The sequence below is a fragment of the Myotis yumanensis genome, unplaced genomic scaffold, assembly GCF_028538775.1.
Source record: "Myotis yumanensis isolate MYYU_CA2020_CCGP unplaced genomic scaffold, mMyoYum1.0.hap1 SCAF_8, whole genome shotgun sequence".
In the NCBI taxonomy this organism is placed as follows: Eukaryota; Metazoa; Chordata; class Mammalia; order Chiroptera; family Vespertilionidae; genus Myotis; species Myotis yumanensis.
The window spans coordinates 76,422,956-76,445,841 of NW_027223759.1; the positions used below are offsets into that span (position 1 = coordinate 76,422,956).

A 22,886-nucleotide genomic window follows, 5' to 3' on the forward strand; every position below is an offset into this window, starting at 1 on the left:
TCCAGTCTCTTGGCTGAAAAATGATACTTACTGTTAGTTTGTTTTCCCTTGATTATTGGTGAAGTTGATTATACTTCTTTATGTTTATTGTCTGTGTTTTTTTTATAAACTGCTTCTTCATACATTCTTCACCCATTTTTCTGTTGTCTTCTTCTTACTGGTTTTTAAGAGTTATTTATAGGTTCTGAGCACCAGTCTTGTTGTATACAAGTTGCAAATAATTTCTCTTGATATCTTGTTTTTCTTTTTAATATTGCGTATTTTTGTTATTAGACACCCCTCACCCCCACCTCCACCTTCCATTTTGCTGTAACCAAATTTATCAATCCCTTCTTTTGTGGGTTTGTGGTGGTTTTGTTTTATTGGAGAAGTTGGGGGTTCAGGATGCGATAAAGATGTATGCCAATATCTTCTTATTTTTTAAATACATATAAAAATAGACTTTAAAATTGGATCTTTAATTTGTCTAGAATTTTTATGTGTGTATGGTATGAGGTAGGGATCCAGTTTTGCTGATTACTTTTCTAATACGAATATAGGACTTTCCTGACTCCATGTCAAAAACCACCTCCATCAGATGCCAAATCCCCATGGGTGCGTGGCCATCTCTGGACCTGAGCCAGTCACGTTCCATGCTGTGGGCCTGTGGGTTCTCTTCCAGTGTTATACTTTAACATTTCTGTAATTGCAGTAAGTCTTAATGCTTGGTCCCTCTTTTCTGGGATCTTCAAAATGGTTTTGACTAATGTTGCATTTGTAGTACTCAATATGAATTTCCAGCTTAGTTTGCAAATTTAATGAAACATTCTGTTGTAGTATTGAGTGAGGTTGCATTAGATGTATTAATTTTGAGTGAATTGGCTCCTTTTAGCTATTGAATCCTCCCTTTCATTTCATCTCTCTCCATTCATGTTTTCTTTTATGTCCTGTAGTGAAATTTTGTAAACATCTTTGTAAGGATCTTACACATTTTTATTAGGGTTATTCCCTAATAGTTTGTGCAGTTTGTTGCTATTTTAAGGGTTAATGTTTGTTTCATTTTCTAAATTATTATTGCATAAAAAATCTAATGGTATTTGAATACTATTGGTTTTGCTAACCTGTAACCTTGCTGACTTTTCTAAAATTATTTTTGGTTATCAGATTGTGTTGGGTATATTATTTAATGACGGTATGGCTCTTCTTACAATTCTAATATTTTTTTCCTTGTCTTACTTATTATCCAAGATCTTTAATACAATATTTAATAGTTTGGTGCTGATTTTGGAGTCAAGAAATGACTATTCAATTCCTTTTTTACTTAGAATTTTTTTAAAAAATCACAGATAGCTGTTGAATCTTGAGTATTTTTTCTGTATATACTGAGATGTTTCTTTTTCTTTAAGATGTTCATATTTTGAGTCAATATTCTAATATTGAGGCATCCTTACATTCTTGGGATAAACGTTATTTGTCCAGAAAGTACTATTTTTTTAATCCATTGTATGTTTCCACTTACAATTTCATTTAGGGCAGTGGTCGCCAACCGGTGGTCTGCAGACTACTGGTGGCCCATGAGGTCCGAAAGGTTGGTGCCCGCTGACTTAGGGTTTTTGCATCTGTGCTCGTAAGTGACATTGGTCTGAAGCCCCGTCCTTGTGTACCACATGCAGGGTGGGGCAAAAATAGGTTTACAGTTGTGAGTACAAAAAAGAGAGTTTATTCTTGTATTATTATTTTTTAATTATTGTATTATTTTTCATATGAATAACTGTAAACCTACTTTTGCTCCACCCTGTATGAGTTATGTGGCTTTTTAAAAAAGTGTTTTAAAAATTGATTTTTTTAGAGAGAGAGGAAGGAAGAGGGAAACAGAGAAAGAAACATTGATGTGAGAACAAAACATCAACCAGCTGCCTCTCGCTCACTCCCCACCAGAGATTGAGCCCGCAGTCTGGGCGCGTGCCCCAACCAGGAATCGTATCAGTAACCCTTTGGTGTACGGATGGTGCCCAAGCAGCTGAGCCACACCGGCCAGAGCTCTTTTTCTTCTTGTTCAAGACGTATATTTCTTGACTGGGGTAAAATGCATATAATATAAAAGTCACCATTTTCTCATTTGGAATATGGATGATCTGACTCATCTATGATGTAGCTTTTTTTTCTCTTTCTGTGCTCTGGTTATAATGCAGGAATTATTTGCCCCTTTAGGTCTTAGTAGAACTTACCTGCAAAATTGAGCCAGTGAACTGTGCAGCCAAGACTTCCTGGGTAAATTAGCTGAGAGACTTGGACAAGTTACTGCACATTGGCTGCAGTTTTCTCATCTGTAAAGTTAACATTAGTGCCTGTGTCATGGAGTTGTAAGGGTCCGCTCAGTCAGTGCATGGAACAAGCATTTAAAAGGTGCCCAGCCCTTGGTGCTACAATAGGTGTTTGTTGCTTCTATTATTGTTGGTATTATTGTTGAGTTTTTCCCCCTGCCACCTTAAATATTGTTATAGTTTATGTTTTTAGAACAATTTTCAAACTTTGTTTTTCTAGGAAATTGCTTATTTGATCTAGGCCAGTGGTCGGCACACTGCGGCTCGGCAAACCGCAGCTCGCAAGACACATGCGGCTCTTTGGCCCCTTCAGTGTGGCTCTTCCACAAAATACCGACTTCTGCACATGGGCCACGAAGTTTCAATCGCACTGTACATGCGCACCTGCACGTGATATTTTGTGGAAAAGCCACACTGAAAGGGACAAAGAGCAGCATGTGGCTCGCGAGCCACGGTTTGCCGACCACGGATCTGGGTTTTTAAGTCTATTGCAATAAAGTTGCTCCTGATAGTTTGCCATGACTTTTTATCATCTCTAATCCATCTGTACTTATGGGCTCTGTTGTGTTGCTCATGTCCATCTGTGGCCTTGCTTTTTGTTTCTTAAGCTAGATTGCAGGAAGTTTCTTGCATTTCTTTTTTTAAAACCTGCATTTTACTTTGCAGATCAGGTCTGTCAATTTGCTTTCTAGTTTTTTGGTGTGTGTTTTTTCAGGTCATCCTTGCACAGGGGCCATGGTAATCTTCTCTGTATCCTTCCGATTTTAGTATACGTGTTGTGAAGCGATCTCTGCTTTCTGGTTTAGTAAGTTCTTATCTTTAGTGGCGCCTTCATTTTGTTCACATGCAGTTTTTTGGGTGGGTAAGTGAGTTTATGTTTGCTTACTTTTCCTTTTCAGTTTTTGCTGTTGGTGTTTCTTTTTTTTTTCTGTTTTGTTTTGTTTCCTATGAGAGACAAAATGGTCACTTACTTTAAGAAGTTGGCCAAGTTAGTCTGCACAGAAGTGTGTTCTGTGTGGTGATGTTCCACATTGTACCTTTGAGGTGTTAGGTGGCTTTCAGGTTCTGGACTAACCTACCCTCGGCCAGGTAAGGACCTCTGATGGAGCCCAGTTATTTATAAGTGTGAGAAAGGTCCCTTAGTGACCGAACCACCAGTGAGTGCTCCTAGGGTAACTATAATAGAACAAGCCAGTGTTGCCCCGTACATTTATCGATCTGTGTACTTTTCAGTTATTCATTTAAACACAGACGGTGATGCTGGAAAGAAATGTTGTGGAAATGATGAATATGTATAATCAGTTGACTTTCTGAGAAATCCTCCATAAGCTGAGTGGGCTTAACCCAGTCATTTGAGGGGTGTGAATCGCTGAGGCTTCCCCGAGGAAGAGGGATTCTGCCTGTGGACAGCGGCCTCAGCGCCTGTCTGAGTCCCAGCCTGTCCTCCCTAACAGTGCTCCCCTGGGTCTCTGACTGCTGAGCCAGCCCCACAGTCACATAGCCAGTTCCTTGCCTACATGTCTGACACTCATCTCCTGCTGGTTTGCTTTCTGACTAATACACTCAGCAATCACTGCCCTGAAACATTTTCTTTACTTTGAGTTTCAGTTTTTACCCAAGTTGTACGTGCATATAATTCAAGCAGCCAATTACTCTGCAAGACTCATTATAAAAAAATAACCCCCTCCCCAGGGGCAACTGTTTATAGCTCCTTCCAGCTTCCATCTCTAAGTAACATGCATGTGTTGTTACTTCTTGCTTTCTCGGTTATTGGCATGATGTCTTGACTTCCTATTCTGTTTAGCCCTTTAATCATTTCCTTGCCTAATTACCTCCCAATACATTTACATGGTTATTTTGATTAGATCAGTATTCAACATTGTTATTATTAAGATTGTAAATGTTATTCATAGCTGAGCCCAGGAGTCCTGTTTGCTTTATTTTTTCCTTTCTTGCATTACATTGTGTATTTTCTCATGCTAATAAAGGAATATATAATATAAATTATACACACACACACACACACACACACGTGCACACATGCACACTCCGGGTCCGCTCTACAGCTGTCATTTTAGGATCCCAGGCCTGGTAATCCTGGGGATTCAGTTCCCTTTCTCTTAAGTTGTATCTCATTGGACCTCATGTTGCTGCCTTTCCTGGACTACTCCGTCCTCCAGTAGCTTCCTCAGAACAGATATAGGGAAGACAAACATTTTGAGACCTTGAATGTCTGGAAATATTGTTATTCTATCTTCAAACTTTACTTGGTAACTTGCCTGGGTGGAAATGAGTTTACTCTTAGAGTTTTGAAGGCATTAATTCATTGTCTTCTAATTTCTAATATTGCTTTTGAGAACTTTAATGGTATTCATGTCCTTTAATCCTAGAAGATTTTCTTAAGTTATTTTATTATTTGTTTTGCTATTGTTTTTTCTGTTCTTATATTTTTAGGCTTTGTATTATTAAATGTTGCACTGGTCTTCTAATTTATTTCTCCTATATTTTATTTTTAATTTTTCAACAATTACTAAATAGAGATATTTTTAAAATTTTTAAATATTTTATGACTTTTTATTGATTGTTAGAGAAAGAAAGAGGGAGAGAGCTCGAGAGAAAGAGAGAGAGAAATATTAATGTGAGAATGATACACGGACTGACTGCTTTCTGCACGTCCCACACCAAGAAATCATGCCAATGTGTCCTGACTGGGAATCAAACCAGTAACCCCTCGGTGCCCAGGATGATGCCCAACCAGCTGAGTCATACTGGCCAGAGCACCTATATTTTAATTTTTGTTCTTCTGAGAGATTCCCTCAACCTTATCTTCTGATGCTTTTAAAATTGTTAACTTCTGTTAGTATGTTTTTAAATTCTAAGAACTATTTTTCCTGCTACGTTCTTTTTATAGCATCCTTTTCTCATATGACAGTATAGTATCTCCTATTTCTAATGATGTTAATGATCGTTTTTAAAAGTTTTCATCTCTCTGCCTACTATTGTTGGCAAGTGACATTTTTCTACCTGTTTAGGTCTCTGTCTTTCATATTAGATGGCTTCCAAGTCTGGTGATCATTGGCTGCCTGCGTATATTTAAGAATATGTTTATGATTGTGGGTGGGCGAGACTTTTCAAATGTGATCTTAATTCTAGGGCAGGGACTTTTTTAACCTGGTGTTTGAGTTCAGGGATGGAATTTAGGGAAACTTTAATTGGAAAGAAATTGTCTTTATTTTTATTTCACCTCAATCTGACTGTTAACATTTTCTTCCATTATAAGATTAGGCAATCAGTCACAGTTGTAATATTAGAGTGTGTGTGACTTTTTCACCAATAAAATACAAATCAGATATTTTTTTATTTAAGGTTGATTTGGCAGATATCTCAACATATCTTTTGTGCTCATCACAACTTAAAACTGTACTTATTAGATCTGCTATTGGATCTTGCTATTTAATACATTAACTTAGAAGCACTTCTGTGGCTAAAGCAGTTTATCTGTCTTATTAAATGAATGCAAGTATAATTGGTTTTCTTTATACGTCTGTACATTTTACTTTATGCACTTAAATCATGTTCTCTGTTCTCCTGGGCTAGTCACTTTCGAGGGTAGAAGGCAAACTCCCTTAACCCACCCCCTCTTTCCAGGCAGTCACCCTGCTTCAGCTCAGCCTGGGGAGACTCTGTGTTTTGCTCTCTGCAGTAAGCACTTCCCTGCCTGCAGGGAATAGGCCCCCACACCGCCCAGTGGAGGAGGGATCTGGGCTCCTGAGGACATTGTCAGTGGACCCTCCTGCTGTTAGTCTCACCTCTGTTCCAGGGTACCGAGTAGCATGGATCCTGAGCCCTTGGGGTTTGGGCATCTTGCTCTCATCCTCCCCTTTGCCCTAGGATGCCATTTCCCCTGCCCTTTTAAGGAGCTACCACACCTCTGTCTGCTTTTCCAGCTCACACAAATCCGCGGCGGCTGTCCTTCTCCTGTTTTCTTTGTCCTTGTGGGTTCGTGCCTTTATAAAAACTCCTGTGCTGCCATTAGTGGCCTCACTGGGCTGAATATGTGTGTTCATCTCATGCTCTTCCATCGCAATTCCTTCTGATCTTTAAGGCATTTTCTAATAGAGGAAACAGTGTCTTGCATTGTGAATTGCTCTTTTGATTTTGCCAAAATTGAAATTCAGAACCATCAGGCAACATAGAGGGAGACTGTCCCGCATTTTTTCTGTATTTAGGGCAGTAGATGATAGGCCTGGCAGATGGGAGCCTGAGTACCTTCTACACCACGAGCGGTGGGACCTGATCCTAGAGGTTACTTAGCTCGCTGTTTGGGGCCAATGCCTTTTGTCCTGAGGGGGTGACTGAGGGCTTGCGATGCTTGGTCCTGGTTTGCAGGACCCTGAGGTGTCACTGCCTGTAAATGCCCAGCGGTCCACCAGGGAGGAAGGTGTGCGAGGCCGGCCACAATGGCTCAGCCCCGATCCCTGGCAGTGTCCAGGCATCAGAGTGCTTGTCCCCCAGCGGGCCCTGCTTTCCTGAACTGCATTAGCAAACGGCCGATGCCTTGGTTAACAGAAACGAGGCTGCGTCTTAGAGCCCGAGCCAAGCCCGTCACAGCGCCCTCCCTGTCCCCGGGCAGGCAGAGTGCCTCCACCGACACTGCCCTCTCCTCGCCTGCGGCACCCCGTGGCTCTGCCAACCTCAGCTTCACGGGATCCACGGAGCTGGGCATCTGCGCCCTTTGCAGGTGGGCCAGCCTGACCGGAAATTACCAGGGGCCAAGGGCTCTCGGTCTGTAGGCCACACCAGTGACCGGATGCCACAGCCGCAAACCCTCAGCTCTTGACCCTCCCGTATCAGAATGCTTTGCTATGTTAATTTTAAAATTGTGAAGTCATTCAATGTGCATCCACGGCAATTTGTCAATATAATTTAATAACCAGGGGAGATTGAGAGCTTGCGCTTGGCGTAATTTTCTCCACATCTGCCGGCTTTTCTCATCTGCCTGGGGCGTGCGGCTGGGGGACAAAAAGATCTGAGGATTAGAGTGACTTTTCATTTCACCTGGGGCCATAAATCGATAGGCATTGAGTATTCAGCCAGCACCAGCGTTTCCCTGGGTAATTCTATAGCAGGGCCGTGTCAGACGGTTTGAAATTTGTCCTCATTAGGACGCCTTTTTTGCAGGCGTAAGCAAGCGCACGTCCCCACTCCCCACGTACTGTCACACAGCAGGTGAAAGGGGACGTGTTGGTCTTTGGGGGACTAGGGGAGTTGGATTTTCACACAGGGCCTGTGTCTGGTGTGGTGACCACAGCTCAGTGTGACCTGGAATTGCATCTCCTGGTGTCACTATGATAAGGGATAAACTTAAAGGGGGACGTGACAAGTGGTGCAAAAATAATTCATCCCTATGAAAGGTGATCCTGTGAGCAGCTCCATGAATAAAACCCTTTGAGGCGGGGCTGTATGGAACGATGGGAGGCTGTATGGAACGATGGAGGGCTGTATGGAACGATGCGGGGGGCTGTATGCAACGATGGGGGAGCTGTATGGAATGATGGGGGAGCTGTATGGAACGATGGGGGGCTGTATGGAACGATGGGGGGCTGTATGGAACGATAGTGGGCTGTATGGAATGATAGTGGGCTGTATGGAATGATGGGGGGCTGTATGGGACAATGGGGGGCTGTATGGAACGATGGGGGGCTGTATGGAATGATAGTGGGCTGTATGGAACGATGGGGGAGCTGTATGGAACGATGGGGGGCTGTATGGAACGATGGGGGGCTGTATGGAACGATGGGGGAGCTGTGTGGAACAATGGGGGGCTGTATGGAACGATGGGGGGCTGTATGGAACGATGGGGGGCTGTATGGAATGATGGGGGCTGTATAGAATGATGGGGAGCTGAACGGAATATTGGGGGGCTATATGGAACGATGGGGGGCTGTATGGAATGATGGGGGGCTGTATAGAATGATGGGGAGCTGAACGGAATATTGGGGGGCTGTATGGAACGATGGGCTGTATGGAACAATGGGGGAGCTGTATGGAACGATGGGGGGCTGTATGGAACGATGGGGGTCTGTATGGAACGATGGGGGGCTGTATGGAACAATGGGGGGCTGTATGGAACGATGGGGGAGCTGTATGGAACGATGGGGGAGCTGTATGGAACGATGGGGGGCTGTATGGAACGGTGCGGGGGGCTGTATGCAACGATGGGGGAGCTGTATGGAACGATGGGGGAGCTGTATGGAACGATGGGGGGCTGTATGGAACGATGGGGGGCTGTATGGAACGATGGGGGGCTGTATGGAACGATGGGGGGCTGTATGGAACGATGGGGGAGCTGTATGGAACGATGGGGGGCTGTATGGAACGGTGCGGGGGGCTGTATGCAACGATGGGGGAGCTGTATGGAACGATGGGGGAGCTGTATGGAACGATGGGGGGCTGTATGGAACGATGGGGGGCTGTATGGAACGATGGGGGGCTGTATGGAACGATGGGGGAGCTGTATGGAACGATGGGGGGCTGTATGGAACGATGGGGGAGCTGTGTGGAACGATGGGGGGCTGTATGGAACGATGGCGGGCTGTATGGAACGATGGGGGGCTGTATGGAACGATAGTGGGCTGTATGGAACGATGGGGGAGCTGTATGGAACAATGGGGGGCTGTATGGAACGATGGGGGGCTGTATGGAACGATGCGGGGGGCTGTATGCAACGATGGGGGAGCTGTATGGAATGATGGGGGAGCTGTATGGAACGATGGGGGGCTGTATGGAACGATGGGGGGCTGTATGGAATGATGGGGGGCTGTATGGAATGATGAGGGGGGCTGTATGGGACAATGGGGGGGCTTTATGGTATGATGCGGGGGCTGTATGGAATGATGAGGTGGCTGTATGGAATGATGGGGGCTGTATGGAATGATGGGGGGCTGTATGAAATGATGGGGGGCTGTATGGAATGATGAGGGGGGCTGTATGGGACAATGGGGGGCTGTATGGGACAATGGGGGGCTGTATGGAATGATGGGGGGCTGTATGGAATGATGAGGTGGCTGTATGGGACAATGGAGGGCTGTATGGGACAATGGAGGGCTGTATGGGACAATGGGTGGCTGTATGGAATGATGGGGGGCTGTATGGGACAATGGGGGGGCTTTATGGTATGATGCGGGGGCTGTTGAACGATGGGAGGGGGCGTGGCAGGGTGGAGAGCTCTGTCAGTGTTAGAAACTGCCGCTGGCTGCTCCGCTTAGTGAGGATGTGAATCACTCAGAAGGTGAATTTGATTTACAGCTGTTAACCCCACCCCCACGGCTCTTCTGGCGAATGAGTTATATATCGGCGGGCGTGATGGTGGATGTATACGTCTGTCTGGCTGCTATGACAAAATATTATAGATTGGGGGGCGTAGCCAACAGACATTTATTTATTTCTCCTTGCTCTCTCTTTGTGGGATATAAAAGCTGTTCAGGTCAGTAGATCTCGATAGTAAGTATGATGGCAGTATTAGGATATAATAAGAAACAACGCATAAACATAATCGGGTGTCCCACTGAGGTCACTGAGCATCCTTATAACCAGGGTTGTGAGCTCTGTATCTGTTCGATTGTTTGCCTCCATTTTGTTGAGTTCTTTTTCTAGAGTGTTCTCCTGTTCTTCCATTTGGGACATGTTTATTTCCTCATTTTGGCTGACTCCTTGTTTGTTTCTGTATGAGGTAGAGCTGCTACGTCCTTCGGTCTTGGCAGGGTGGCCTGTGTCATAGGTGACCTGTGGGGCCCAGTGGCACAGCCTCCCTGGTCACCTGAGCCGAGGGTGTCAGGGGTGTCCCTTGTGTGGGTTGTAGTTGAGCCTTGATGGCTGTTGGCACATCAGTGGGTGGAGCTGACCCTCAGGCTGACTGGCTGTGAGGATTGGCTGACCCCCCAGCATAGGATTCACCCCAGCAGGGTTCGGTGCCTGCCGAAACCCCCTTTGGGGTGTGCCCCTGGTGTGCTAATTGGGTGGTGCTCTATTGTGTTGGTTCTGGGGCCTCTTGGGAAGGGTTCCAGTGCAGGCCAAGGCCAGCTGCTGCCTGGGCTGCCTGGGCTGCCTGGTAGGAGCTGCAAAGCAATCAGTGGCTGGTAGCTGCCTGGGCTGGGCCTGGGGGCTGCTCGGCAGGAGTTATGGGGCACCCTGAGGCCTGCTGCACCTGCCGCCTGCCCATGGGCAGTATGTGAAGTGGGGTCTCAGGGAGTCCCCAGGGTGGGGTGAGTAGTGCTCACCAGGTTAGGGCAGATTCAAATTTGGCACCAGTGCTGAGCTTGGGCCACCCAGCAAAAGGTACAGGCACCTTGAGGCCAGCTTGGGGCCTGCGGACCTTGGAGAGTTTTTAAGGTCAACTGTCTGCTGCTGTAAGAGCCTGGGAGGAGTGTGAGTTGGGAGGGGCTGGGTCTCAGGTAGTCACCCCTGTTCACCAGGTTAACGTAGATTCCAGTTGACTGTGTGTGGGGAGGGTTCAATATGGGGCAATGTGGCTGTCCCTCCAGCCCTTGCCCCGAAGCCACATAATTCAGTTTCTCCCTGTATGTCTCTGGCATTCACACCCCCACCTGCACCCCCCAGTCCTTTACTGAAGCCCAGCATGGATACCTATGAGCAAGTGAGTCTGTGTGCGGGCCCTTTAAGAGGACACTTGAGTTTCCAGCAGCCTTCTGTCTCACCTGGATGGATGAATCTCTGCTGATTTCACAGCCAGATGTTATGGGGGCTCCTCTTCCCAGCACTGGTGCTCTGGGCTGGGGAGCCAGGTGTGGGACTGGGATGGCTCGCTCTGTAGCTGAGATATCCCTCCTGATTCTCAACCACAACACGTGGGTGTGGGGCCAGCTCACTTCTTGTTTCTGCCCCTCCTACCAGTCTCCATGTGGCTTCTTTATATCCTCAGTTATAGGACTTCTGTTCAGCCAGTCTTCAGATGGTTCTCCACATTGACTATTCTATAATTCAGTTGTAATTTTTATGTGGTCATGGGAGGAGGAGAGCACAGTGGTTACCTACTTTGTGTCTTGATCAGTATTAGAACATTTATTTCCCATAGTTCTGGAGGCTGAGCATTCTGAGGCCGAGGTGTTAGTGGGTTTGGTGTCGGGGAGAGCCTTCTTCCTGGCTTGCGGTTGACCACCTTCTTGCTGTGCCTCCCAATGCCCAGAGAGATCCTCTCTCTCGTGTCTGCTCTGATCAGGGCACTAACCCTATTCACAAGGGCCCCATCCTCATGACTTAATCACCCCTAAAGATCCCCATTTCTAAATGTCATCACACTGGGGATTGGAGCTTCAGCATACGATTGTGGGGGCCCACAAGCATGCAGTCCATAGCACGGGGAGTGGTGGAGGTTGGTTTTAGCCAGCAGGTTGACAGGGTGGGAAAGTTGCATTGGGATATCCTGACAGCCAAGGTTTTGATCAGTGATTGGACTGAATGTTTTAGAGGCTGCTGGTAGATGCTGATGGGAGAGGTTGTTGTAGCAGCTTCTCTGCCTGAGGTCATTTCACCCTGATATTTTGACATGAAGGTACAGCTCTCATGATGCAGATGGTCTCCTATGAGGGGAGGTGATTAGGCCCCTCCAGCTTCCTTCCTGTTTTTGGCATCTCCCCTGAGATCCTAAATAAAAAAGCCTGGTGTCCCGGAGGCACTGATTAGAGAAAGCCTCTCACAGGGAGGCTGCGGCACTGAGCACTGAGACTCGAGGACAGTGCAGAGCACCCTACTGAGACCTGCAGCAACACAGGTGCGTCTCAGAAGCGTTATGTTGATAAAAGACAACCAGGCAAAGCTGTCTGATACTGTATGAATCCATTGACATAAAATTTGAGAAAAGACTAAATTAATCCCCTTAATTGAAGTCAGAAAGTGGTTGCAGGGGGTGGAAAAGGGACATGAAGGAACTTTCTATGGCAGTGGTTCTCAACCTGTGGGTCGCAACCCCTTTGGAGGTCGAACGACCCTTTCACAGGGGTCGCCTTAAGACAGTGATGGCGAACCTATGACATGTGTGTCAGAGGTGACACTCGAACTCATTTTTTTGGTTGATTTTTCTTTGTTAAATGGCATTTAAATGTATAAAATAAATATCGAAAATTTAAGTCTTTGTTTTGCTATGGTTGCAAATATCAAAAAATTTCTATATGTGACACGGCACCAGAGTTAAGTTAGGGTTTTTCAAAATGCTGACATGCCGAGCTCAAAAGGTTTGCAATCACTGGCCTAAGACCATCCTGCATATCAGATATTTACATTACGATTCACAACAGTAGCAACATTACAGTTATGAAGTAGCAACAAAAATAATTTTATGGTTGGGTCATAACATGAGGAACTGTATTTAAAGGGCCAGAAGGTTGAGAACCACTGTTCTATGGTAACGGAAATGCTCTCCCTTTTGTTTTAGGAGTGGTTAAATGGGTGTTACCATTAGAATTCATCTAATGGAATGTCTAAAAAACCTGTACATTTTATCGTATGTTAATTATACCTCCATTAAAAAGCATGCAATGATTTAAAAAAAATCATCCTAATCCCTAGGTTCCTTTTGGTTGCTAGTGTTAGTCCATCGTGATGGATTCAGCCCTGTGATTGCTGAATTCCAGGTCCCATGTCTGTGTTTAACTACTATTTTCTTTTTAGCCATTTGTCAGATTATAATCTCCATCTGCTCCTGGCCTGCATTGTCTAGAACACTTTCTGGCCACTTACTGCTTTATCCTAGTTCAGAGGGAATAACTTGTTTCTAACTCAGCACTGTCCAATAAGCCTTTCTGTGAAGATGGGAATATTCTAAATCTGCACTCCCCAGTAGGACAACTGATAGCCATATTTGGCTATTGAGCACTTGAAATGTGGACAGTCAAATCAGGAACCGAGTTTTCAATGCTGTTAATTTTAAATTTAAAGAGCCATGCGTGTGTTTGAATGTGAAAAGTGCTATCTTTTAAGAAAAAATAAAGATCAGGGATTGGGAAGGATTGCAGTCAGGGACCACTTCACTGAGGTGAAACTTGGCAGGGATATGACAGAGGTGAGGAGGTGGGAGGGAACAGCATGCACAGAGGTCCTGAGTAGGAGTGTGCTCATCACGTAGAGGAACAGGGGAAGCCCAGTGGCTGGAGAGAAGGGGGGGGGGGGTCAGCTTCGTCCAGTTGGGTGGTTGCTGAGAGGAGCTGGCAAAGATCATCACTTATCGGTGTAGGTCAGGCCATAGGAATGTGACCGCCAGGTCTCCAGTCTTTGTGGGGGGCAGCGCAGGCTGCCTCCTCCTGACTGAGGCCCAGCTCTGGCGGGCCGAGGTCTCCTGAGCCGGCGGACAATGACCACCTGTCAGCTCACGGACGCTTCCCCAGTTAGGCTTTATAACTCTCCCCTAATTGCCTTTGGAGCCTAAAATGAGCCATGTGGCATTCACCAGGCTCCAGCCTAGAGAGTTAGAGGAGTTGAGTGTCAGGCTGCCAAGGTGGAGGCGAGTGATGGCTGGGAGCCCTGAGCTCTGCTGCCTCTGGGGGAGCCACCTGCCCTCAGTTTCCCCACTGGCATCATCGATTAGATCGTCTGTAAGCATTGCTCCAGTTATAGTGCGCTGTAATTTTAAGACCACCTCATGTTTCTATGGAAGGTGTGCTCTCCCTTGCTGGTCATGGGCCAGGTGTGGGGCTGGTGGTGGTGCCGGCGAGCCTGGGCGAGGGTGGGGGCGTGTGGATCTCTTGGTAAGGCGGGATTAGCCTTGGCACAGAGCAAAGAGTTTAGGGTGGAAAACTGTTTCTAGCGCAGGGGTCTGTCAGGCTCTTGAAATTCCTATGTAAGAAATTCCTTGTTCCATTGGGTTAAGGTGCTGCTTTTCATGTTTTGGGACAAATGAAGTTGGGAAAGTGCAGGTTAAGGCATTACTAGGTCTTAGAAAAGACTCGTACTGGATGGTCTGGAAGGTGAGGCCAGGCTGAGGTGGCTTCTCCTAAGATGTCCTGAAGTGTGGGGTGGGGGCCATGGGCGGGAGGACGGCATGGGGAGGCCTTCACGTCCTACAGCCTGGCCGGTGGGAGCCGAGGGAGATGCTCAGACCCACCTCTGTCCGGTATCTTGGAGCGTGACTGTGGCTGGAAGGTCTGTCAACCCGGGACCCTCTGGCTTTTGCAGAATTGCAGCCTTGCCCTCACCAATGTCCTACTTCCTCCAAAGTGCCAGGGGCACCTGGTGCTCCAGAGCACCCTCTCGCTGGGGTTTCTCCCCATCCGAGGAACATTCCCACACCCCGTTTGATCATTAGAAACCCATCCTCTCCTCTTGGTTGTAACCTTAGGCCACTGACGTTCACTGTGGGTGAGATGACGAATGGACAGACATTTCTGTATCTTCCGTAAAGCTGCTTGTGAAAGTCTGGTGGTGGCGATTGCCATCCCTCTGCGGGGTGGCAGTGCCTGTCACGGACATTCCTATTGCCGTGGGAGACACTGAGGGGTGAGAGGGTCTCTGTCGCTGCGCCACCGGAGAGGGCAGGAAGGAAGCAGGTGAAAGGACGCGTCACTGGCCCGGGAGGACACGGCCAGCGGAGGCGTGGTGTGCGCCTGTCAGGTCTTAGAGCGTGAGCTGTCAGGAAACGCTCAGCAGAGGAGGAAACACTTGAGATAAGTCTATAAAAAGGAGTGTTTACGCACCCAGTGGAAATAAATCAGCAGAAAATGTATGCGACTTGAAGTCAGCCCAGCAGTGTCTAAGTTCCACCACTGACCACTCTCAGCCTCCGACTTTATCTTTATAATGATTGCGCTTTCATCTGTTCTTTGCCTCGTATCATGGTAATGGACATTATATGTAGAATTATAATGTGCATAAGCTGAACTATGTAAATGTTTGTAATTGTCACCTATGGAGTCCCTGAGATAAGTTGCTTTTAAAAAATTAGTTTTATTGAGTCCGTACTACATACCAATGTAGCAGGGACTGGGACTCAGTCTGTTGGCACATCATCCCACACACCAAAAGGTTGCAGGTTCGATTCTCAGTCAGGGTGCGTACAGGAGGCAACCTATCAATGTTTCTCTCTCATCTCTCTCTCTCTCTCTCTTCCTCCCTTTCTGCTTCTTCTTGCCTCTTTCTCCTCAACTCCTCCCCTTTCTCTCTCCCCAACTCCCTCCCTCCATTCCTCTTTTTCTAAGATCAATAAAAACATGTCTTTAGGGTGAGGGTAAAAAATTAGTTATTATTGAGATTTAATAATGTACATACAGTAAAATGCCCCATATAATTTGATGGGTTTGATAGATGTATATAGTCACAGAACTACCACCACAATGATGATATAGGCTATTTCAGTCCCTCCAAAAGGCTTCATCCCACACTTCTGCAGTCCTTAGTTACCTCCCCTCCCAGCCACTGCTCGCCTTCCCGTTGGCATAGTTTTCCTTTTCTGGACTCTAATATAAATAAAATCATAACGTATTTAGTCTCTTGTGCCTGCTTTCTTTTACTTAGCATAATACTCTTGAAGTACAGCCATATTTTTGCTGAATGCATTAGTAGTTCATTCTTTTTCATTGCCAAGTAGTATTCCATTGTATGGCTATATCCTATAGTTCGTTTATCCATTTACCAGTTGTAAATGGTTAAACTATTAGGTCGTTTCCAGTTTTCTGACACCATGAAAACCACGGTTAAGAACATTGATGTACAGGTTTTTGTGTGGACATAGGCTTTTTTTTTATTTTGGGGAAATATCAGTGAGTTGAGTTGCTGGGTCCTATGATAAGTTAATATTTAACTTGACAAGGAATGGCCAGTCAGTTTTACAAAGTGGCTGTTCCATTTTACATCCCTACCAGCAGTACATGAGAGTTCCCACTGCTCACATCCTCACTATGATTGCTATTATTTCTTTCTAATTTTACTGATTCTAATTGGTATGTAGTAGTATCTCATGGTGGTTTTGATTTACATTTCTCTGTTGGGAAAGGATGCTGGCTATCTTTTCATGTGCTTATTTGTTAACCATGTATCTTTTTTTGGTAAATTACTTGTTCAAATCTTTTGTGGCTCAGTGGTTGGAGTGTCGGCCTGTGGAGCGAAGGGTCTCAGGTTCGATTCTGGTTAAGGGCACCTACCTGGGTTGCACATTGATCCCCAGTGCTGTCAGGATGCGTGAGGGAGGCAACGAATCCATGTGTCTCTCTCACATTGATATTTCTCTCTCTCTCTTTCTCTCTTCCTTCCTCTGCTTTCTCTAAAAAACCAATGGAAAAAACATCCTCGGGTGAAGATTAACAAAACTAACAACAACAAAAAATTGAGTCATTTGTTTGTTTGCTTATTGAGTTACAGAAATTCTTAATATTACCTGGGTATAAGACTTTTAAAAATATATATATTTTGATTTCAGAGAGGAAGGGAGAGGGAGAGAGAGATAGAAACAGAGAATCACTGATTGGCTGCCTCCTGCATGCCCCCTACTGGGAATCCAGCCTGCAAACCCTGGCATGTGCTCTTGACCAGAATCGAACCTGGGACCCTTCAGTCTGCAAGCCAGTGCTCTATCCACTGAGCCAAACCAGCCAGGGCTGGGTATAAGACTTTTAACAGATGTGTTTGCAAATGTTTTTCCCCAGTCTGTGGTTGTCCTTTATTTTCATAATAGTATCTTTCCAGGAGAAAAGGTTTTTGGTTTTTTTTCTTTAATATTTGTATTGATTTTTAGAGAGAGAGGAAGTGAGAGGGATAGAGAGAGAGAAAAACATCCATGTGAGAGTGAAACATCGATCAGCTGCCTCCTGTGCACCTCCCCACCAGGGACTGAGCCCACAACCTGGGCACATGCCCCTACTGGGAACTGAACCAGCAACCTTCTGTACATGGGATGACACCCAATCACCTGAGCCATACCAGCCAGGGATTTTTTTTAAAAGATAAAGCATTTTTATTTCTCTTTTTTTTTTATTGATTTGAGAGAGAGAGAAACATCGGCTTATTATTCCACTTATTGATGCACTCATTGTTTAATTCTTACATGTGCCCTGTGAATCAAACCCACAACCTTGGCATATTGGGATGATGCTCTAACCAACTGAGGTACCCTCTCAGGCCTCAAGAGCAAGCCTTTTTAATAATACTCGTGGTTGGTTAGGTGAAAAATGATATCTTGGTATAGTTTTGGTCTTTGTTTCTTTTATTAAGAAGTTTCAACATCCTTGATAGGTTTAAAACTCATTTTAATTTTCTGATTGTCCTTTGCCCATTTTCTATTTTTGGTCTCTATTTTTAGTCTTTTTCCTACAGATTTCTAGGAGCTCTTTAGCTATTAGGGAGATTAACCCTTGGTGATAATATTTTTCTTTTTGGATTGTACGTAACCTGTCTCCTGAATACGTTTCATTTTTCGTCTCAAATATATCACGAGATGGCTTTGAGATGGTTACAAAAGGCCTTCACTTCCGTAAGGTCATGGAGAAGCTCACGGCATAAACACCATCTACGGAGCATTTACCTTCAATGCACATTTACCCTTAGCTTTGGGGTCCCTGGCCCGTTTTTTTGCACCTTTTTGCCCTGATCTTCTATCCATTTAGTAAGATTCAAATCTGAGCAATCACAGGGCCAGTGCTGGTAACAGTGGAAAGGAGACCTAACAAGGCAGTGGTTGTCCCTCTGTTTTCACAGAGTCCGTGTGACATGAGAGATGTTTACAAGGCCACGGATGAGGTCTCCTGGTAGGTTTACAGCTGGGCACACATCCAGGGCCTGACACCAGCTGAGTGACCCGGGGCACCTGCGTCTCTCCCGTCCAAGGCTGGCTAGACGGGGCTGTGAGAGGAAGTGAGGCGGTGTGGCTTCACCTGAAAGAGGCCAGCGGTGGCTCCCCCCCGCCCCCTCGGGTTGCAGTTTCTCATCCTTAGCCATGCATGTTCTGGTTCCCTGACTCTCAGAGAGGATCCTCTTTATCACATTCAGGGACTCTGTCAGCTTGAGCTGCCACGCCAAATGCCAGAGGCTGAGAGGCTTAAACAACAGAAATGTGTTTCTCACGTCTCAGTCTCAGTGACGTAGCCACTTTCTCACTATGGCCTCGCCTAGACTTTCCTCAATGGGAGTGGAAGTGGCTGAGAGAGAGGTCACTTCCTCTTCTCTTCTCAGGAGGCCGCTAATCCCATCACGAGGGCCTCACCCTCCTGCCTCCATCTAACCCTGATACCTCCCAAAGGTTTCATCTCATTGGGGGGGCTAGAGCCTCAGCATCGGCATTTTGGGGGGTACTAACCAACAGTCCATGGCAGCTGTCTTGAGCAGGCTGATGCCTGCATCTCTGTGACACTCTGCTCGTGCTGACAGTCGATGGGTGGTGGTGTGGAGAGAGGAGAGGCAGGTGGCTCTGGTGGGGCGGGCACAGAGGACTTGAGGACTTGAACGCTGGTTCTGAGGGAGGACTTCGGCAGCTCTGAGCCAGCCCAGGTCCTCTGGGGTCCCTCTGGGCTCATGTGTTTCAGAGGGAGATCAGGGCGGCAATAGTGAGCCAACAAGCCTGGGTGAGGCCTCGAGATGGCACAGCCTGTTCTCTCAGACCTCGGGAAGGTGACCCTGGGCACAGAGTGTGGGTAACAGAAACAATCCACAGACGGGGCACACCTGGGTTCACATGTTGGCTTATACACAGCATTTCCTCCGCGTTAGGCCCTGCTTAGCACTTTGTAACGTCCTTATGCAGTGGTGTGTCAGGCTCAGGCAGAGAAGCAGCACCTCTCAGGGGAACCACACCAAATGTGGCTGCAGGGGTGGGACCTTACAGGGAGGGGGGCTGCAGAAGGGCCCCTGCTGGCTGCCGCCCAGGAATCTGGGCCTGAAGGCGGCAGGGCTGCCTGGAAGCAAGGAAACGTGGGTAATGAGGGGAGCAGAGCAATGGCAGCCTGGTTCCCTGAAGATGGACTAGAGCCCCATCTGACCGCATGGTCTCAACTTTGATGCCATGGGTGGCTCAGGGCACAGAGACACTGGAGGGGCCCAGCAGGGGCAGGGCGTGCTGGGCTGGCCGCCACCCTCCCTCGAGTCTAAGCGGAGCCAGTGGGTCAGCAGCACATGCGTGGCTGCAGCAGCACCTGGCGCCCTGCACCTGCCCCCAGGGACTAGGGGCCAGCACTTCACTCTGCCTTCCACACAGATGTCTCTGGGGCCAAGTGGGACTCAGAGCCACGGAGGATGGGAATTCTGGGAAACGTAGTTCCTGCTGATTGCTGGGGACACAGTGCATAGCCACCAGGGGTGGGAGGTCTGCTCTTTGCTCCATCTGATAGTGGAGGGGAGAGGAGAGGCTCAGGGCGTGCCCAGTCACACAGATGTTCAGGGGGCTCGGGCTCCAGCGCCTTTAGCTGCGCCCGGTGCTTCTGCTCTGTGACACCAGTAACCCGCCCCCTGCTCCTCCAGGAACCGAACTCAGAGCCCTGGGCCGTGAGAGCTTCTTGAAGATGAAGCTTCTGGGGAAGGACGGGTCCCGCACACCTTCTCTCTTGATCAGCCACTCCGATCCCAGCCGCAGCCTCTGCCCTTTCTGTACGTTCCCGGGCCTGCTTTGTCCTCCCTACTGAGTTCCCTGTGATCCTCCTGTAGGAATTTCACCTACTTAGTCCGGGGCTGACCGTCAGCACCTAGTGGGCTGTTTGGTGGAAGAAGTTAGTGCCTGGCTCATGTGTTGGGCCGTTGATGACAATTGGCTACCTGTTGCACATCAGCTCTTGCCAGGGCTGTGGGTATCACACTGCCATTTATGGGAAAAAGAATTGGGACTTGAGAGCTTGGGTTTGTTTCCGTAGCGAGTGATGGGTTGTAGACTTGAACAGGGGCCCGCTGGCTCACCACTGCCCTTGGTCACCGACCCACGGACAGCACAGCTTCCTGCGTTAGCAGACCCAGGAGAGGACGGCCGGGGCCACGGGGGCTCTCTGAGCTGCTTCGGAGAGGGGATCAACCCAGTGCTCTGGGTCCAGATAGGGTGAACATAGACTGTACCCACCTCTGGACATTGAGGGATGAGGGCTTTGCAAACTGAGTGAGTGAACAGTGAGAAGAGTCAGGACTCAGCCTGCAAATTTGGGGGCTCAGAGTGCTTAGTTGAATGCCTCGGTCTCCCAACTTACGCTTCCTGAATCACATGGCCACCCGGGTCTGTGGATTTGAGACTCCTCACAATGCCCACACGGCTTCCTGTGGCTGTGCCGTGGTCTCCCCGAGTCTGCGCAGTGCCTGCACAAAGAGAATTTGATTTGGGGTCCTCTCACATGGCCCCCGCTCTGTCACCTCATGCACAGCAGGGACTTGGGACCTGCCAGGAGGCCAGGCTTGGCACAGTCCTTACTGATAATTTGAGGAGGCGCAACTTCAGAAAGGTGACTAAAAAACTTCACAATTTGAATAATTTTAGATTTATAGAAGTTACTAGACATTACAGAGTTCCTGTACACCCTCCATCCAGCCTCCCCTAAGGTTTAACCTCTCACATAGACAGCCAGGGTACCTTTACCCAACCAGGAGACTGCCACACTGTGAACAAGACCCTGACTGTCTGGTGCCGCAGCTTTTCCAATTAATGAGCTGTTCCCTCCCAGGATCCAGCCCAGGACACCAGGTGGCCTTGGTCCTCACGTCACATTGGTCTCCAATCTGACAGTTCCTCAGTGGTTCCTTGTCTTTCATGTCCTGGACATGTGTCAGAAGTAGTACTGTACTCAGATATTTTGTAGACTGTCCCTGGACATGGGTTTGTTTAATTTTTTTTTCACAATTAAGCTGAGGTTCTGGACTTTTTAGGTAGAACACAAAGAGATGTTCTGTCCACATCATATCAGGAGGCACGTGGTGTCAGCATAATTTATGAATGGTCATTTTAATCTTGATCACTTGCTGGGCTCTCCCCTGTAAAGTTACTGTCTTTCCCTTTCCATACCTTATTGGTTAGATACCAGTCACGAGTCCAGCCCACATTCAGGGGTGGGGGAAGTTAACTTGTGCCTCCCAGAGGAAGGAGTTGCAAACGACTGTGGATGTATGTTGAAGCCAACCACCCCTGCCCTGGCCAGTGTGGCTCACTTAGTTGAACATTGTCCTGTGCACCGAAGGGTTGCTGGTTTGATTCCTGGTTGGGGCACATACCCAGGTTTTGGGCTTGATCTCCTGTCGGGATGTGTGCAAGAGGCAGCCCATCCATATTTCGTTCTCATCTCTCTCTCTTGATCTCCTGTCGGGATGTGTGCAAGAGGCAGCCCATCCATATTTCGTTCTCATCTCTCTCTCTTGATCTCCTGTCGGGATGTGTGCAAGAGGCAGCCCATCCATATTTCGTTCTCATCTCTCTCTCTCTCTCTCTCTCTCTCCTCTCTCTCTCTCTCTCTCCCTCCCCCCCCTCCCCCCTTCCTCCTTCCCTCTCTCTCTCTCTCTCTCAAGTCAATAAAAACATATTTTTTAAAAACCCATTAACCACCATTGACCAGGATTGGGGGGATGCTTTGGCGTCATGCAGATATCCTGTTTCCAGTGAGGTGATTTTTTCTAATGACTTTGTTCAGTTTTGAACTTAGGGAAGCAGGCTGTCATCCCTCTTCCCAACTTTCTGTCACCAGGTTAGTGAATTTGAATAATAAAATGCTTAAGAAATCCAATTTCCTTGCATATATGTGATGCTCTATTAGATTTCTGCTGGCAGTTGCATTTTAATATCAGAGAATCTGGAGGCTGTGTCTCCTGGGAGGGAGCACAGAGCCTGAAGCCAGAGCCTCAGGCCTGAGGTCATGATATGGGGTGCTCTCTTTTGCATGTGACTCACTCGCTTGCTTGCGAAGGTAAGGTAACAGCTTATAGGAAGTGCTAAGATTGCGTCAGTAGCAGACTGTATTTTTAGATGCCCCTTTTTCGCACCTTGAAGGCTGTAGTTGAACTTCTAATCATCTGTGAATTTAAGGGAGGAATATGGTTATAAGTTGCTGCACTGATACTTGGCCCTGTGGCTAATTTCATTGGCTCTGTGCTGAAGTGTTCTTAGGCCACTGGTATACTTTCATGCTCCAAAATTCTTAACTACTGCTTTTTAAATTCTCTATGAAAAACTCTACACAGAAGGCACTGTTTTTAATATTCTAACCAACTCTGTTACTGATCAGTGATTGCCAGTCATTTCGGCAGAGTAGTGCAAAGGGGAATCTCCTATAGGCAAAGAAGCACCTGATGGTTTCTCAGGAAATATAAGTCTGGGGCATCTGGTTTTGATCGTCTTTTCCAGTTCCCAGGGACACTGGTAACGAAGGTATGAAAACAAGCAACGTAGCCGCCTCCTGGTGGCAGCACACACAACTGACTATTTGTCCTGGGAACTAAGCTGATCCCTGCGGTTCTCAACCTGTGGGTCGCGACCCCTTTGGCGGTCAAACAACCCTTTCACAGGGGTCATCTAAGACCATCCTGCATATCAGATATTTACATTACGATTCATAACAGTAGCAACATTACAGTTATGAAGTAGCAACGAAAATAATTTTATGGTTGGGTCACAACATGAGGAACTGTATT

General features: G+C 47.1%; 1 protein-coding gene and 1 pseudogene across 1 annotated transcript in view; one reads left to right on the plus strand and one right to left on the minus strand.

Annotated features, from left to right (window-relative positions):
- The window catches only part of TMEM163 (transmembrane protein 163), a 225,935-nt gene that overhangs the window by 191,606 nt on the left and 11,443 nt on the right, over window positions 1-22,886 (plus strand). The gene's annotated exons all lie outside the window — the stretch shown is intronic.
- On the minus strand, window positions 2,994-3,094 carry LOC139015866 (U6 spliceosomal RNA; annotated as a pseudogene).